Source organism: Salmo salar, chromosome 24 (genome assembly GCF_965601325.2).
Source record: "Salmo salar chromosome 24, fSalSal1, whole genome shotgun sequence".
NCBI classification, from domain to species: Eukaryota; Metazoa; Chordata; class Actinopteri; order Salmoniformes; family Salmonidae; genus Salmo; species Salmo salar.
This window is the reverse complement of record NC_138314.1, coordinates 48,200,165-48,215,891: the sequence shown is the minus strand read 5'-3', so window position 1 is coordinate 48,215,891 and position 15,727 is coordinate 48,200,165. Positions and strand designations below refer to the sequence as shown.

Genomic DNA, 15,727 nt, shown 5'->3' with positions numbered 1-15,727 from the left:
TAGTGAATAATGTTTAAATGATTTTACAAATTATAACTACATGGGGGGGGGGGGGGGGGGGGAACTAAAGAGAATTACTACTTTATATAAGTTTAGAAGTATTATATGATGGTTGAAGTTTAAGTAAATGAATGTAAAGAACATAATAGCCTACTGGTATAAAAATATATACACTATTTATACACAAAGTATGTGGACACACCTTCAAATTAGCGGATTTGGCTATTTCAGCAACACCCGTTGCTGACAGGTGTATAACATCGAGCACGCGACACTGCAATCGCCAAACATTTGCAGTAGAATGGCCTTACCGAAGAGCTCAGTGATTTTCAATCTGGCACCGTTATAGGATGCCACCTTTTCCAACAATTCAGTTCATCAAATTTTATGCACCGCTAGAGCTGCCCCGGTCAACTGTAAGGGCTGTTATTGTGGAAGTGGAAACGTCAAGGAGCAACAATGGCTTAACCGTGAAGTGGTAGGCCACACAAGCTCACAGAACGGGACCGCCGAGTGCTGAAGCACGTTGTGCGTAAAAACTGTCTGTCCTCAGTTGCAACACTCACTACCGAGTTCCAAACTTCCTCTGGAAGCAACGTCAGCACAAGAACTGTTTGTCGGGATCTTCATGAAATGGGTTTCCATGGCTGAGCAGCCACACACAAGCCTAAGATCACCATGCACAATGCCAAGCATTGGCTGGAGTGGTGTAAAGCTCGCCGCCAATTGGACTCTGGAGCAGTGGAAATGCGTTCTCTGGAGTGATGAATCACGCTTCACCATCTGGTAGTCCGACGGACGAATCTAGGTTTGGCGGATGCCAGGAGAACGCTACCTGCCCCAATGCATAGTGCCAACTGTAAAGTTTGGTGGAGGAGGACTAATGGTCTGAAGCTGTTTTTCATGGTTTTTCATGGTTAAGATTTCCCTTCACTGGAACTAACGCCACAGCACACAATGACATTCTAGATGATTCTGTGCTTCCAACTATGTTGCAACAGTTTGGGGAAGGCTCTTTCCTGTTTCAGCATGACAATGCCCCTGTGCAGAAAGCGTGGCCCGTACAGAAATGGTTTGTTGAGATCAGTGTGGAAGAACTTGACTGGCCGCACACAGCCCTGACCTCAACCCCATCGAACACCTTTGGGATGAATTGGAACACCGACTGCGGCCCTAATCACCCACCGTCAGTGCCGAGCTCACTAATGCTCTTGTGAAGCAAGTCCCCACATGCACCTGTGACAAATAACATTTGATTTGATTGCATTGGAGGGATTAATTTAAAACCCACATTTAATGCAAATGTCAGGTAAATATGAATAATTGTTCATGTTTAGCAATTATTTAGAATATATCATGAATACAACAGGTGTAGAATTTACCGTGAAATGTTTACTTACGCCCTTAACCAACAATGCAGTTCAAAAAATATTTGACGTGGGGGACTTTTATTTCGAAACTTTCTGAAGTTCCGTGACCCGGAAGTACCTTTTTAATGTTGCTGACGAGCCGCTGGTGTCAAGCGACGCGACCAGAGACGAACGCGCACAACAGTCCCGTCTTAGTTTAGCAAGGATTCATTTATGATTCAATGTAATTTCATATTTAAGCTTCGCGAACATTTGTGAATACATTGTATGAAGGACTTTTTTCGTTGTTGTTGAAAAAAGTATTATTTGCGTTCAGAAAATCACTTCCCTGGATTGTTTTCAGTTATTTGAGAAGTGTACTCTACGGATAACTGTAACGTTATGCCTTGCTACTCTCAACCAAAGAAAAAGTCCCTGGTTGTATTCGCTAAAAGTTTTTATTAAAAGTTGGATTTTCAGCATTTTGCAGCAGTTGTACAGGACCAACATAAGTACAGGTAAGCGGTTTCAGAATGTACATTATTATTTTACAAGAATCGACTCATGGTGACCCAATGTTGTTGCTTGTAAATTCCTCCACCAGTCATCAAAGCTCAACTCCACCTCGATGTAAGAGAACAGAGTTGAGGTGCATCAGCTACCCTTATTTAAAATGTCAAACCAAACACTGCGATTGTCAAATGATTCATTAACACGGTGTTTAGATGAGGTTATTAACTTCATCTAGTATTTTTGTATTTTTTTTAACAGGTTCTTATTCTAGGTGAATTTGCTCGAATAGATCCAAAACTATATAAAAAAAACTATGTTTAGAAGATAATGTATAGAAGATATTTCTTTGAACGTAAAGAGCCTTAAGTTCCATAATTGAAAAGTTGGAGAGAATCATTAAAGTTTTCAAGAGTTTACATACATTCGTTCGCGTTGCATTGCAAGAAAGAGCTGGAAACCAAAAATGTATAGTTTTTGAATAGAATGGATTTGCAATGGTTGATGTGTTACCGCCTTGTCGACCGATAACTTTTTGCTTGGAAAAAGGTTTAACATTTTGGCTGCGTTATCGAAGTCATGCGTGTCTCATGACAAAGCCCTATAGTGCAGCGCAGAGGACGTTTTGCATTGATTTGCATAGTATGCGCTTACTGTTTTTTCTTTATATTTATATATATATATATTGATGAAATATCAACAGTCATCATCATCCTATTCAATCGGTTTTCTTTTCTTTTGTAGCTCAGTTAGTGATAGACTACTATTCTCAAGTTGTTGATACCAGACTATTCTGTGTGTGTGTGTGTGTGTGTGTGTGTGTGTGTGTGTGTGTGTGTGTGTGTGGGCAGGGTTGCCTAGGTTACTTTAGAAAGGTAATCCGTTACTAGTTACCAGCCTAAAATTGTAATCAGTAACACAGCTTTTGGATTACCTCAAACTCAGTAATGTAATCGAATTACTTTTAGTAACTTTTGGATTACTTTACCCCCTAAAGTTGATTTTCCTCGCTGAAATGTAATTTAGCATAATAAAAACATCCCCATAAAAGTCATTCAGTTTCAGATATAAATATACATATATATTTTTATTTTTTGCATTGGATGCATCTCAATCCACCGCATCCTCCGATGTCGCACTTCCGCATCTGCGATGAAAGGTGACGGAGCTAGAGTGGTGTTTGTCAGACCACTTTGTGGGGCAGTGCCCCTGTGACAACAATTTTGGAACCCCTTGTGGCCCCCCTAAATGTGGAGTATGAAATCATTTTTACATAACAATTTTTTTGCTATCGTTCTTTTTTTTTTAAACATCCGTTATTAATGTAACTGGCCCCTCTAACAGTATAACTGGCCCCTCTAACAGTATAACTGGCCCCTCTAACAGTACAACTGGCCCCTCTAACAGCACAACTGGCCCCTCTAACAGTACAACTGGCCCCTCTAACAGTACAACTGGCCCCTCTAACAGTACAACTGGCCCCTCTAACAGTACAACTGGCCCCACTAACAGTACAACTGGCCCCTCTAACAGTACAACTGGCCCCCTCTAACAGAACAACTGGCCCCTCTAACAGTACAACTGGCCCCTCTAACAGTACAACTGGCCCCCTCTAACAGAACAACTGGCCCCTCTAACAGAACAACTGGCCCCTCTAACAGAACAACTGGCCCCTCTAACAGTACAACTGGCCCCTCTAACAGTACAACTGGCCCCCTCTAACAGTACAACTGGCCCCTCTAACAGAACAACTGGCCCCTCTAACAGTACAACTGGCCCCCTCTAACAGTACAACTGGCCCCTCTAACAGTATAACTGGCCCTGTGTGTGTTTAACTGGCCCCTCTAACAGTATAACTGGCCCCTCTAACAGTATAACTGGCCCGTCTAACAGTATAACTGGCCCCTCTAACAGTACAACTGGCCCCTCTAACAGTACAACTGGCCCCTCTAACAGTACAACTGGCCCCTCTAACAGTATAACTGGCCCCTCTAACAGCACAACTGGCCCCTCTAACAGTATAACTGGCCCCTCTAACAGTACAACTGGCCCCTCTAACAGCACAACTGGCCCCCTCTAACAGAACAACTGGCCCCTCTAACAGTACAACTGGCCCCTCTAACAGTACAACTGGCCCCTCTAACAGTACAACTGGCCCCTCTAACACTATAACTGGCCCCTCTAACAGTACAACTGGCCCCTCTAACAGTACAACTGGCCCCTCTAACAGCACAACTGGCCCCCTCTAACAGTACAACTGGCCCCTCTAACAGTACAACTGGCCCCTCTAACAGTACAACTGGCCCCTCTAACAGTACAACTGGCCCCTCTAACACTATAACTGGCCCCTCTAACAGTACAACTGGCCCCTCTAACAGAACAACTGGCCCCTCTAACAGTACAACTGGCCCCTCTAACAGTACAACTGGCCCCCTCTAACAGAACAACTGGCCCCTCTAACAGTACAACTGGCCCCTCTAACAGTACAACTGGCCCCCTCTAACAGAACAACTGCCCCTCTAACAGAACAACTGGCCCCTCTAACAGTACAACTGGCCACCTCTAACAGTACAACTGGCCCCTCTAACAGTATAACTGGCCCTGTGTGTGTTTAACTGGCCCCTCTAACAGTATAACTGGCCCCTCTAACAGTATAACTGGCCCCTCTAACAGTATAACTGGCCCGTCTAACAGTATAACTGGCCCCTCTAACAGTACAACTGGCCCCTCTAACAGCACAACTGGCCCCCTCTAACAGAACAACTGGCCCCTCTAACAGTACAACTGGCCCCGCTAACAGTACAACTGGCCCCCTCTAACAGTACAACTGGCCCCTCTAACAGAACAACTGGCCCCTCTAACAGTACAACTGGCCCCCTCTAACAGAACAACTGGCCCCCTCTAACAGAACAACTGGCCCCTCTAACAGTACAACTGGCCCCTCTAACAGTACAACTGGCCCCCTCTAACAGTACAACTGGCCCCCTCTAACAGTACAACTGGCCCCCTCTAACAGTACAACTGGCCCCTCTAACAGTATAACTGGCCCTGTGTGTGTTTAACTGGCCCCTCTAACAGTATAACTGGCCCCTCTAACAGTATAACTGGCCCGTCTAACAGTATAACTGGCCCCTCTAACAGCACAACTGGCCCCAGCTTGGTCCCCCCTCAGTTGAAATGGTCTAGAACCGCCACTGCCTGAGAAATCCCGAAAAATCGGTATTTTCACAAAATCGTCTGTAGCGTCCGAACGGTTTGGCCTACAAAACTATTATAACCCCATCTGTGGACTTTCAGGAACATTTCGGTTGTTTCGCTCTAGGACGCCGACAGGCCTCGTGTAAAGGTCCCCCGGTACCAGTTGGGAAAAATAAATACCATACTCATCACGAACACGGTGTTCTCCATTTTGCTCTACGACCCCCCCCCCCCCACCCCCCCACAAGCGTCTGAAGACTCGTCTGAAGTCGCTACAGCTGTTCTGCCAACTCCTGTCTGTAGCAGTGGAGGACGGCTCGTAATAACGTCTGGAATGGAGTCGATGGAACGGCATCAAACGCATCAAAGATGCAGTTTCCATGTGTTTGATGCCGTTCCGTTCACACTCCATTCCAGCCACTGGTCTGTAAGTGTCCAAACAGTTTGGCCTAAAGACTAGTATGACCTCTTTCTGTGGAAAGCTGAGACTCTCACAGACACGTACATGTTGATTGTTTTGCACTTGGACGTCCACAGACTGGTCTGAAGATCTCACGGTACCAGTTGAAAGAAAAATGAATGGAAGTATATATATATATATATATATATATATATATATATGGAGACTGTTTAGTGCAAAAAAAAATAAGGGGTTAAATAAGTGTAAAACAATCCTGATCAACACAATGGCAAAATCTAACGGAAGTGGAGGACCATCTGTTCCATGTAGTGAATCAGTTATTCAATGCATTTGTGGTGGCTAATAGCTGTAAGGCCAAATACCATTTTTTTCCATATTTTGTTTTGTTACTTCAAAGGGTCTTAAAAATCAATTAGCAAATTAATCCTTAGTATGACCTTCTGTAAAACAATTCCATACCCCCAACTTAGACAGGGCTTAGACTCCCATTGGTGAAGAAGACAAATGACCCATCAAATGCATTTGGTGTGTCATCATAGTGGTGGTCTCTGATTGGTGGTCATCATTTGGTGTGTCATCATAGTGGTGGTCTCTGATTGGTGGTCATCATTTGGTGTGTCATCATTAGTGGTCTCTGATTGGTGGTCATCATTTGATGTGTCATCATAGTGGTGGTCTCTGATTGGTGGTCATCATTTGGTGTGTCATCATAGTGGTGGTCTCTGATTGGTGGTCATCATTTGATGTGTCATCATAGTGGTGGTCTCTGATTGGTGGTCATCATTTGGTGTGTCATCATAGTGGTGGTCTCTGATTGGTGGTCATCATTTGATGTGTCATCATTAGTGGTCTCTGATTGGTGGTCATCATTAGGTGTGTCATCATTAGTGGTCTCTGATTGGTGGTAATCATTTGGTGTGTCATCATAGTGGTGGTCTCTGATTGGTGGTCATCATTTGGTGTGTCATCATTAGTGGTCTCTGATTGGTGGTCATCATTTGATGTGTCATCATAGTGGTGGTCTCTGATTGGTGGTCATCATTTGGTGTGTCATCATTAGTGGTCTCTGATTGGTGGTCATCATTTGGTGTGTCATCATTAGTGGTCTCTGATTGGTGGTCATCATTTGGTGTGTCATCATAGTGGTCTCTGATTGGTGGTCATCATTTGGTGTGTCATCATAGTGGTGGTCTCTGATTGGTGGTCATCATTTGGTGTGTCATCATAGTGGTCTCTGATTGGTGGTCATCATTTGATGTGTCATCATAGTGGTCTCTGATTGGTGGTCATCATTTGGTGTGTCATCATTAGTGGTCTCTGATTGGTGGTCATCATTAGGTGTGTCATCATTAGTGGTCTCTGATTGGTGGTCATCATTTGGTGTGTCATCATAGTGGTCTCTGATTGGTGGTCATCATTTGGTGTGTCATCATAGTGGTCTCTGATTGGTGGTCATCATTTGGTGTGTCATCATTAGTGGTCTCTGATTGGTGGTCATCATTTGGTGTGTCATCATAGTGGTCTCTGATTGGTGGTCATCATTTGGTGTGTCATCATTAGTGGTCTCTGATTGGTGGTCATCATTTGGTGTGTCATCATAGTGGTGGTCTCTGATTGGTGGTCATCATTTGATGTGTCATCATAGTGGTCTCTGATTGGTGGTCATCATTTGGTGTGTCATCATTAGTGGTCTCTGATTGGTGGTCATCATTTGGTGTGTCATCATTAGTGGTCTCTGATTGGTGGTCATCATTTGGTGTGTCATCATTAGTGGTCTCTGATTGGTGGTCATCATTTGGTGTGTCATCATTAGTGGTCTCTGATTGGTGGTCATCATTTGGTGTGTCATCATTAGTGGTCTCTGATTGGTGGTCAGACCCACTCAGGTGGAACAAACTTAAACTTGCACCTTTGTTCAACGCTGAATTGAATTTCATTAAGAAAACAGAAAAGTGTCATAAACATATTTTTGGGGAATTAAAAAATGTAATACAAGAAGTAATCATCCATTTATTTTCAAAAAGTCTCTGTAATCTGATTTCAATATTTTAGCTGCTAATGTAACGGATTAGTTAGTGTTTTAAAAAAATTGTAAACAGTTACTCCCCAACCCTGTGAGAGATGAAGATGATGATGATGATGATGACTGTGATGTCTGGGCTGGTGGTACCAGAATCACTTATCTTTTGTTTTGACCAGATCACGTCAGACCAGATCAGATCCAAGCCTTTCAGGCTTACTTGAGAAAGTGTGTGGTGTGTGTGTGTGTGTGTGTGTGTGTGTGTGTTTTGGCTTCATTTGTTGACCCTATATCTTTTGATAACATTGTCTCAGCCTTTGAAAGCTGCTTTAAACCAGTCACAAAATCCTAGTTTTGCTGGCGCTCACTGTCTGAACGGAATAGAAAATGGGCTATAGAATGTGTACCTTATATACATGTTTAACATCCGCTGTTCATATTCAAGCCTACATACATTTACATTTTACATTTTAGTCATTTTAGCAGACGCTCTTATCCAGAGCGACTTACAGTAGTGAATGCATACATTTCATTTCTAAACAAATTTTTTTCTTCTTCTGTGCTGGCCCCCCATGAGAATCGAACCCACAACCCTGGCTCTACCTCTTGCTTTGACAGTTTTATAGGATTTGTGAAGAATTGATAAGAACTGTTAGTAACCAGTTTGGAATTCGTTATGTCATAAATAAATGACAACATTACGTGGTGGGATTAATAGATGGAATTATATTTTATTCAATTTATAACAACAACAAAAAACATCTCATGCAACATTCAAGATAAGTATTTAACTTTAGGCTAACTTTCTTAGCTTGAACTCAAAGTTTATTTTCAGAACTTCCAAGTTTTTCTCAGATGACTCTGTCATGTGCTCCTTATGTTGAGCTTGTTGTTTTAAATGGTAAGTACAGTGCCTTATTATTACCATATATCGATAGATACAGTATTTACACCGTTTAAATGGTAAGTACAGTGCGTTATTATTACCATATATCGATAGATACAGTATTTACACCGTTTAAATGGTATGTACAGTGCCTTATTATTACCATATATCGATAGATACAGTATTTACACCGTTTAAATGGTAAGTAGAGTGCGTTAAACACATTTATACACAAGGCATTTGTAAAGTTCTCAGACGTCTTCCCTTTTTCTACATTTTGTTACTTTACAGCCTTATTCTATAATGTGTTAAATAAAATAAAAATCCTTATCAATCTACACACAATACCCCATAATGACATCACAATACCCCATAATGACATCACAATACACCATAATGACATCACAATACCCCATAATGACATCACAATACTCCATAATGACAAAGCGAAAACAGGTTTTTAGCTTTTCTTGCTAATTTATAAAAACAGAAATACCTTATTTACATAAATATTCAGACCCTTTGCTATGAGACTCGAAATTGAGCTCAGGTGCATCCTGTTTCCATCGATCATCCTTGAGATGTTTCTACAACTTGATTGGAGTCCACCTGTGGTAAATTCAATTGATTGGACATGATTTGGAAAGGCACACACCTGTCTATATAAAGGTCCCACAGTTGCCAGTGCATGTCAGAGCAAAAACCAAGCCATGAGGTCGAAGGAATTGTCCGTAGAGCTCCGAGACAGGATTGTGTTGAGGTACAGATCTGGGGAAGGGTACCAAAACATTTCTGCAGCATTGAAGGTCCCCAAGAACACAGTGGCCTCCATCATTCTTAAATGGAAGAAGTTTGGAACCACCAAGACTCTTCCTTTAGCTGGCCGCCCGGCCAAACTGAGCAATCAGGGCCTTGGTCAGGGGAGGTGACCAAGAACCCGATGGCCACTCTGACAGAGCTCCAGAGTTCCGCTGTGGAGATGGGAGAACCTTCCACCTAAAGGACTCTGATGAGAAACCAGATTCTCTGGTCTGATGAAACCAAGATTAAACTTTTTTGGACCTCAGACTGGGGTGAAGGTTCACCTTCCAACAGGACAACAACCCTAAGCACACAGCCAAGACAATGCAGGAGTGGCTTCAGGACAAGTCTCTGAATGTCCTTGAGTGGCCCAGCCAGAGCCTGGACTTGAACCCAATCGAACATCTCTGGAGAGACCTGAAAATAGCTGTGCAGTGACGCTCCCTATCCAACCTGACAGAGCTTGAGAGGATCTGCAGAGAAGAATGGGAGAAACTCCCCAAATACAGGTGTTCCAAGCTTGTAGCGTCATACCCAAGAAGACTTGAGGCTGTAATCGCTGCCAAAGGTGCTTCAACAAAGTACTGAGTAAAAGGTCTGAATACTTATGTAAATGTGATATTTCAGTTTTTTATTTTTAATAATATTCTATAAAATAAACAGTTTTTGCTTTGTCATTATGGGGTATTGTGATGTCATTATGGGGTATTGTGATGTCATTATGGGGTATTGTGATGTCATTATGGGGTATTGTGTGTAGATTGGGAGGGGGGGGGGGGGGGGGGGGAAACAGTTTAATCAATTTTAGAATAAGGCTGTAACGTAACAAAATATGGAAAAAGTCAAGGGGTCTGAATACTTTACGAATGCGCCGTATATGGATGCCATTCAGATGTAGGATCTTAATTTAATCACCCTGTTGCGGGAGAAATTTCCTGCAATGTAGAACATGTTAAAGTTCTAATGTATTTGATTTTTTTTTTTTTTAAGGATTCTGAAATTTGTAATTTCCACTTTGGAATTTCAGGTTAGATTTTTTCCCCCCCCCTAACGAAGTACGTATCATCAACCTTGACAAAAATGTCAATTTAATTGTAATCCACATAATATTTCACATTTCCTGTTTCCTGTTTCCTGCTACTGGCTCAAATTTAAGATCCATCATCTTTAAGTGTTTAACACCTTTTGATTACTTCACATTTTATTGTGTTGCAAAGTGTGATTAAAGCGATTTAAATCATTATCTTTTATTTTTTACGATCTACACAAAATACTTTCTTCTTCCCCCAAAAGTGATAGAATCATGTTATGAAAAACTAAACACTAATTTTACCTTGATTAGATAAGTCAAATGTTATAAACACATTTGACAGCAATAACAGCTGTGAGTCTTTCTGGGTCATTCTCTTAAGAGCTTTACACACCTGGATTGTCCATTGTTTGCCCATTTTATTATTTTCATAATTCTTCATTCTTCTGTCGAGGGGGGGATCATAGCTAGGCAGCAATGTTCAAGTCTTGCCATAGATTTTCAAGCAGATTTAATTAAAAACTGTAACTCAGGAACATTCACTGTGTTCTTGGTGAGCAACCCCACCGTAGATCTGGCCTTGTGTTTCAGGTTATTGTCCTGCTGAAAGGTGAATTCATCTCCCAGTGTAGATCTGGCCTTGTGTTTTAGGTTATTGTCCTGCTGAAAGGTGAATTCATCTCCCAGTGTAGATTTGGCCTTGTGTTTTAGGTTATTGTCCTGCTGAAAGGTGAATTCATCTCCCAGTGTAGATCTGGCCTTGTGTTTTAGGTTATTGTCCTGCTGAAAGGTGAATTCATCTCCCAGTGTAGATTTGGCCTTGTGTTTTAGGTTATTGTCCTGCTGAAAGGTTAATTCCTTTCCTAGTGTCTGGTGGAAAGCAGACTGAAGCAGGTTTTCCTCCTCTAGGATTTTGCCTGTGCGTAGCTCCATCCCGTTTCTTTCCAACCTCAGGCTTTGCCGATGTCAAGCATACTTATAACTTGAAGCAGCCACCACTATAAGGAAAAATAAAGAAGGGTGTTACTTAGTGTTGTGTTGGATTTGCCCCAAACATAAAGCTTTGCCAAAAAGTGTATTCCTTTGCTGTTTTCTTTGCTTTAGTGCCTTGTCGCTTACAGGATTCATGTTTTTTGGAATAGTTTTTAATTCTGTTTTAAAAATGACTAATGGTCTTCTAGTGCAGCTCAGTTCAGAAGAACGACTGTATGTTTGTGTCTGTGTGGCTTACATTTACATTTACAGTCATTTAGCAGACGCTCTTGTCCAGAGCGACTTACAAATTGGAGCATTCACCTTATAATATCCAGTGGAACAACCACTTTACAATAGTGCATCTACATCTTTTAAGGGGGGGGGGGGGGGGGGGGGGTAGAAGGATTACTTAATACATTCATCCACAATTATTAACTTTATAAAAACTTAAAAGAGATATTCAACGTCAGATTTGTTATTGTTACTCCGTCTACCAATCACTGCCCTTCTTAATGAGGCTTTTGAAAAAGCTCCCTGGTCTTTGTAGTTGAATCTGTGTTTGACTTGACTGAGGGACGTTACTGATGTTGTACGTGTATATGGCTATGGGGGGACAGAGGAAACGGGTTAGTCATTAAAACATCATTATATGGGGGGACAGAGGAAAGGGGTTAGTCATTAAAACATCATTATATGGGGGGACAGAGGGAAGGGGTTAGTCATTAAAACATCATTATATGGGGGGACAGAGGGAACGGGTTAGTCATTAAAACATCATTATATGGGGGGACAGAGGAAAGGGGTTAGTCATTAAAACATCATTATATGGGGGGACAGAGGAAAGGGGTTAGTCATTAAAACATCATTATATGGGGGGACAGAGGAAACGGGTTAGTCATTAAAACATCATTATATGGGGGGACAGAGGAAAGGGGTTAGTCATTAAAACATCATTATATGGGGGGACAGAGGAAAGGGGTTAGTCATTAAAACATCATTATATGGGGGGACAGAGGGAAGGGGTTAGTCATTAAAACATCATTATATGGGGGGACAGAGGAAAGGGGTTAGTCATTAAAACATCATTATATGGGGGGACAGAGGAAAGGGGTTAGTCATTAAAACATCATGTTAATCCCTTGTTATTTCACACAGAGTAAGTCATGGTAACTTTTTATGTGATTTGTTAAAGCCACATTGTACTGCTGAAGTAATTTAGGCCTAAACGAAAGGGGTGTGAATACTTACGCAACGACTATTTTTAGTTATTACATTTTTATAAATTTGCAAATATGTGTAGATATTTCTTTTCACTTTGACATTATGAAGCATTGTGTGTAGATGAATGACATTTAACATTTTGTTTTTAATGTATTTCAATCCCACTTTGTAACACAACAAAGTCTGGAAAAAAATCCCAGGGGAGTGAATACTTAATATGGGTGATTCTACAGAAGTGGTGCAAATTGCAAATATCACCAGGTGATCAGACTGTATCAGACTGTAGAATGAACCTACCTTAAGTTACACCTCTACTGATATCACCAGGTGATCAGACTGTATCAGACTGTAGAATGAAGGTACCTTAAGCTACACCTCTACTGATATCACCAGGTGATCAGACTGTATCAGACTGTAGAATGAACCTACCTTAAGTTACACCTCTACTGATATCACCAGGTGATCAGACTGTATCAGACTGTAGAATGAACCTACCTTAAGTTACACCTAGTTGATACATCTTCATGTTACTAGCGAACATCTAATATATGAGGAAATATGTAAAGTATGTTTTTGGGACTAAAATATACTTTTGCTGGGGATGTACAGTACCAGTCAAAAGGTTGGACACACCTACTCATTCAAGGGTTTTTCTTTATTTTTACTATTTTCTACATTGTAGAATAATAGTGAAGACATCTCGATTATGAAATAACACATATGGAATCATGTAGTAACCAAAAAAGTCACCCTTTGCATTGATGACAGCTTTACATACTCTTGGCATTCTCTCAACCAGCTTCATGAGGAATGCTTTTCCAACAATCTTGAAGAAGTTCCCACATATGCTGAGCACTTGTTGGCTGCTTTTCCTAAACTCTGCGGTCCAACTCATCCCAAGCCATCTCAATTGGGTTGAGGTCAGGTGATTGTGGAGGCCAGGTCATCTGATGCAGCACTCCATCACTCTCCTTCTTGGTCAAATAGCCCTTACACAGCCTGGAGGTGTTTTGGGTCATTGTCCTGTTGAAAAACAAATGATAGTCCCACTAAGCCCAAACCAGATGGGATGGCGTATCGCTGCCAATGCTGTGGTAGCCATGCTGGTTAAGTGTGCCTTGAATTCTAAATAAATCATAGACGGTGTCACCAGCAAAGCACCCCCACACCTCCTCCTCCATGCTTCACGGTGGGAACCACACATGCGCAGATCATCTGTTCACCTACTCTGTGTCTCACAAAGACACGGCGGTTGGAACCAAAAATCAGAAATTTGGACTCATCAGACCAAAGGACAGATTTCCACCAGCTTAATGTCCATTGCTCGTGTTTCTTGGCCCAAGCAAGTCTCTTCTTCTTATTGGTGTCCTTTAGTAGTGGTTTCTTTGCATCAATTTCACCATGAAGGCCTGATTCACGCAGTCTCCTCTGAACAGCTGATGTTGAGATGTGTGTTTTACTTGAACTCTGTGAAGCATATATGTGGGCTGCAATCTGAGGTGCAGTTAACTCTAATGAAAGGGGCGGCAGGTAGCCTAGTGGTTAGAGCGTTGGACTAGTAACCTAAAGGTTGCACGATCGAATCCCTGAGCTGACAAGGTAAAAATCAGTTGTTCTACTCCTGAACAGGCAGTTAACCCACTGTTCCTAGGCTGTCATTGAAAATAATAATTTGTTCTTAACTGACTTGCCTAGTTAAATAAAGGTAAACATTAAAAAAAGGAATTTATCCTCTGCAGCAGAGGTAACTCTGGGTCTTCCTTACCTGTGGTTGTCCTCATGAGAGCCAGTTTCATCATAGCGCTTGATTGTTTTTGCGACTGCACTTGAAGAAACTTTCAAAGTTCTTGAGATGTTCCGGATTGACTGACCTTCATGTCTTAAAGTAATGATGGACTGTCGTTTCTCTTTGCTTATTTGAGCTGTTCTTGCCGTAATATGGACTTGGTCTTTTACCAAATAGGGCTATCTCCTGTACACCAGCCCTACCTTGTCACAACACAACAGATTGGCTCAAACGCATTAAGAAGGAAAGAAATTCCACAAATTAACTTTTAACATGGCACACCTATTAATTGAAATGCATTCCAGGTGACTACCTCACAAAGCTGGTTGAGAGACTGCCAAGAGTGTGCAAAGCTGTCATCAAGGCAAAGGGTGTAAATAGTCAATGAAAATAGTCTGGGTGGCCATTTGATTAATTGTTTGGCGGTAGAAGCTGTTAAGGTGTCTTTTGGACCTAGACTTGGCGCTCCGGTACCACTTGCCGTGCGGTAGCAGAGACAACAGTCTATGACTAGGGTGGCTGGAGTCCTTAACAATTTTTGGGGCCTTCTTCTGACACCGCCTGGTATAGAGGTCCTGGATGGCAGGCAGCTTAGCTCCAGTGATGTACTGGGCCGTACGCACTACCCTCTGTAGTGTCTTGCGGTCGGAGGCCGAGCAGTTGCCATACCAGGTGGTGATGGAACCAGTCAGGATGCTCTCGATGGTGCAGCTGTAGAACTTTTTGAGGATCTGAGGACCCATGCCTTATCTTTTCAGTGTCCTGAGGGGGAATAAGCGATGTCGTGCCCTCTTCACGACAGGTGGGTGAAGTGGGGCAGCAGGTGGGTGAAGTGGGGCAGCAGGTGGGTGAAGTGGGGCAGCAGGTGGGTGAAGTGGGGCAGCAGATGGTGGGTGAAGTGGGGCAGCAGGTGGGTGAAGTGGGGCAGCAGGTGTTTAGTGTTGGATGACCACTCAGCTGCAGTGGTCACTAATAGGATAAAGGTGCACTTGGAATCTTCATTAGAGGACAGGGGGTCTTACGTCTGGTTCTTCTCCTTGGTGCAGGAGGTTCATAATCACTTGTTATTAGCTGTTGTGGTTGGCACCAGTGTTTTGTTGTGGTTGGCACCAGTGTTTTGTTGTGGTTGGCACCAGTGTTTTGCTGTGGTTGGCACCAGTGTTTTGCTGTGGTTGGCACCAGTGTTTTGCTGTGGTTGGCACCAGTGTTTTGCTGTGGTTGGCACCAGTGTTTTGCTGTGGTTGGCACCAGTGTTTTGTTGTGGTTGGCACCAGTGTTTTGCTGTGGTTGGCACCAGTGTTTTGTTGTGGTTGGCACCAGTGTTTTGCTGTGGTTGGCACCAGTGTTTTGCTGTGGTTGGCACCAGTGTTTTGCTGTGGTTGGCACCAGTGTTTTGCTGTGGTTGGCACCAGTTTTTTGCTGTGGTTGGCACCAGTGTTTTGCTGTGGTTGGCACCAGTGTTTTGCTGTGGTTGGCACCAGTGTTTTGCTGTGGTTGGCACCAGTGTTTTGCTGTGGTTGGCACCAGTGT

At 42.5% G+C, this 15,727-nt stretch overlaps 1 protein-coding gene across 1 annotated transcript in view; it reads left to right on the top strand.

Annotated features, from left to right (window-relative positions):
- The first annotated feature begins 1,516 nt into the window (after positions 1-1,516).
- Positions 1,517-15,727, top strand: part of LOC106585958 (PDZ domain-containing protein 2) — a 194,759-nt gene continuing 180,548 nt past the window's right edge. The window contains exon 1 of the mRNA XM_082968774.1: positions 1,517-1,867. The gene's annotated coding sequence lies outside the window, so the exon portion shown is untranslated. The remainder of the gene's footprint in view (positions 1,868-15,727) is intronic.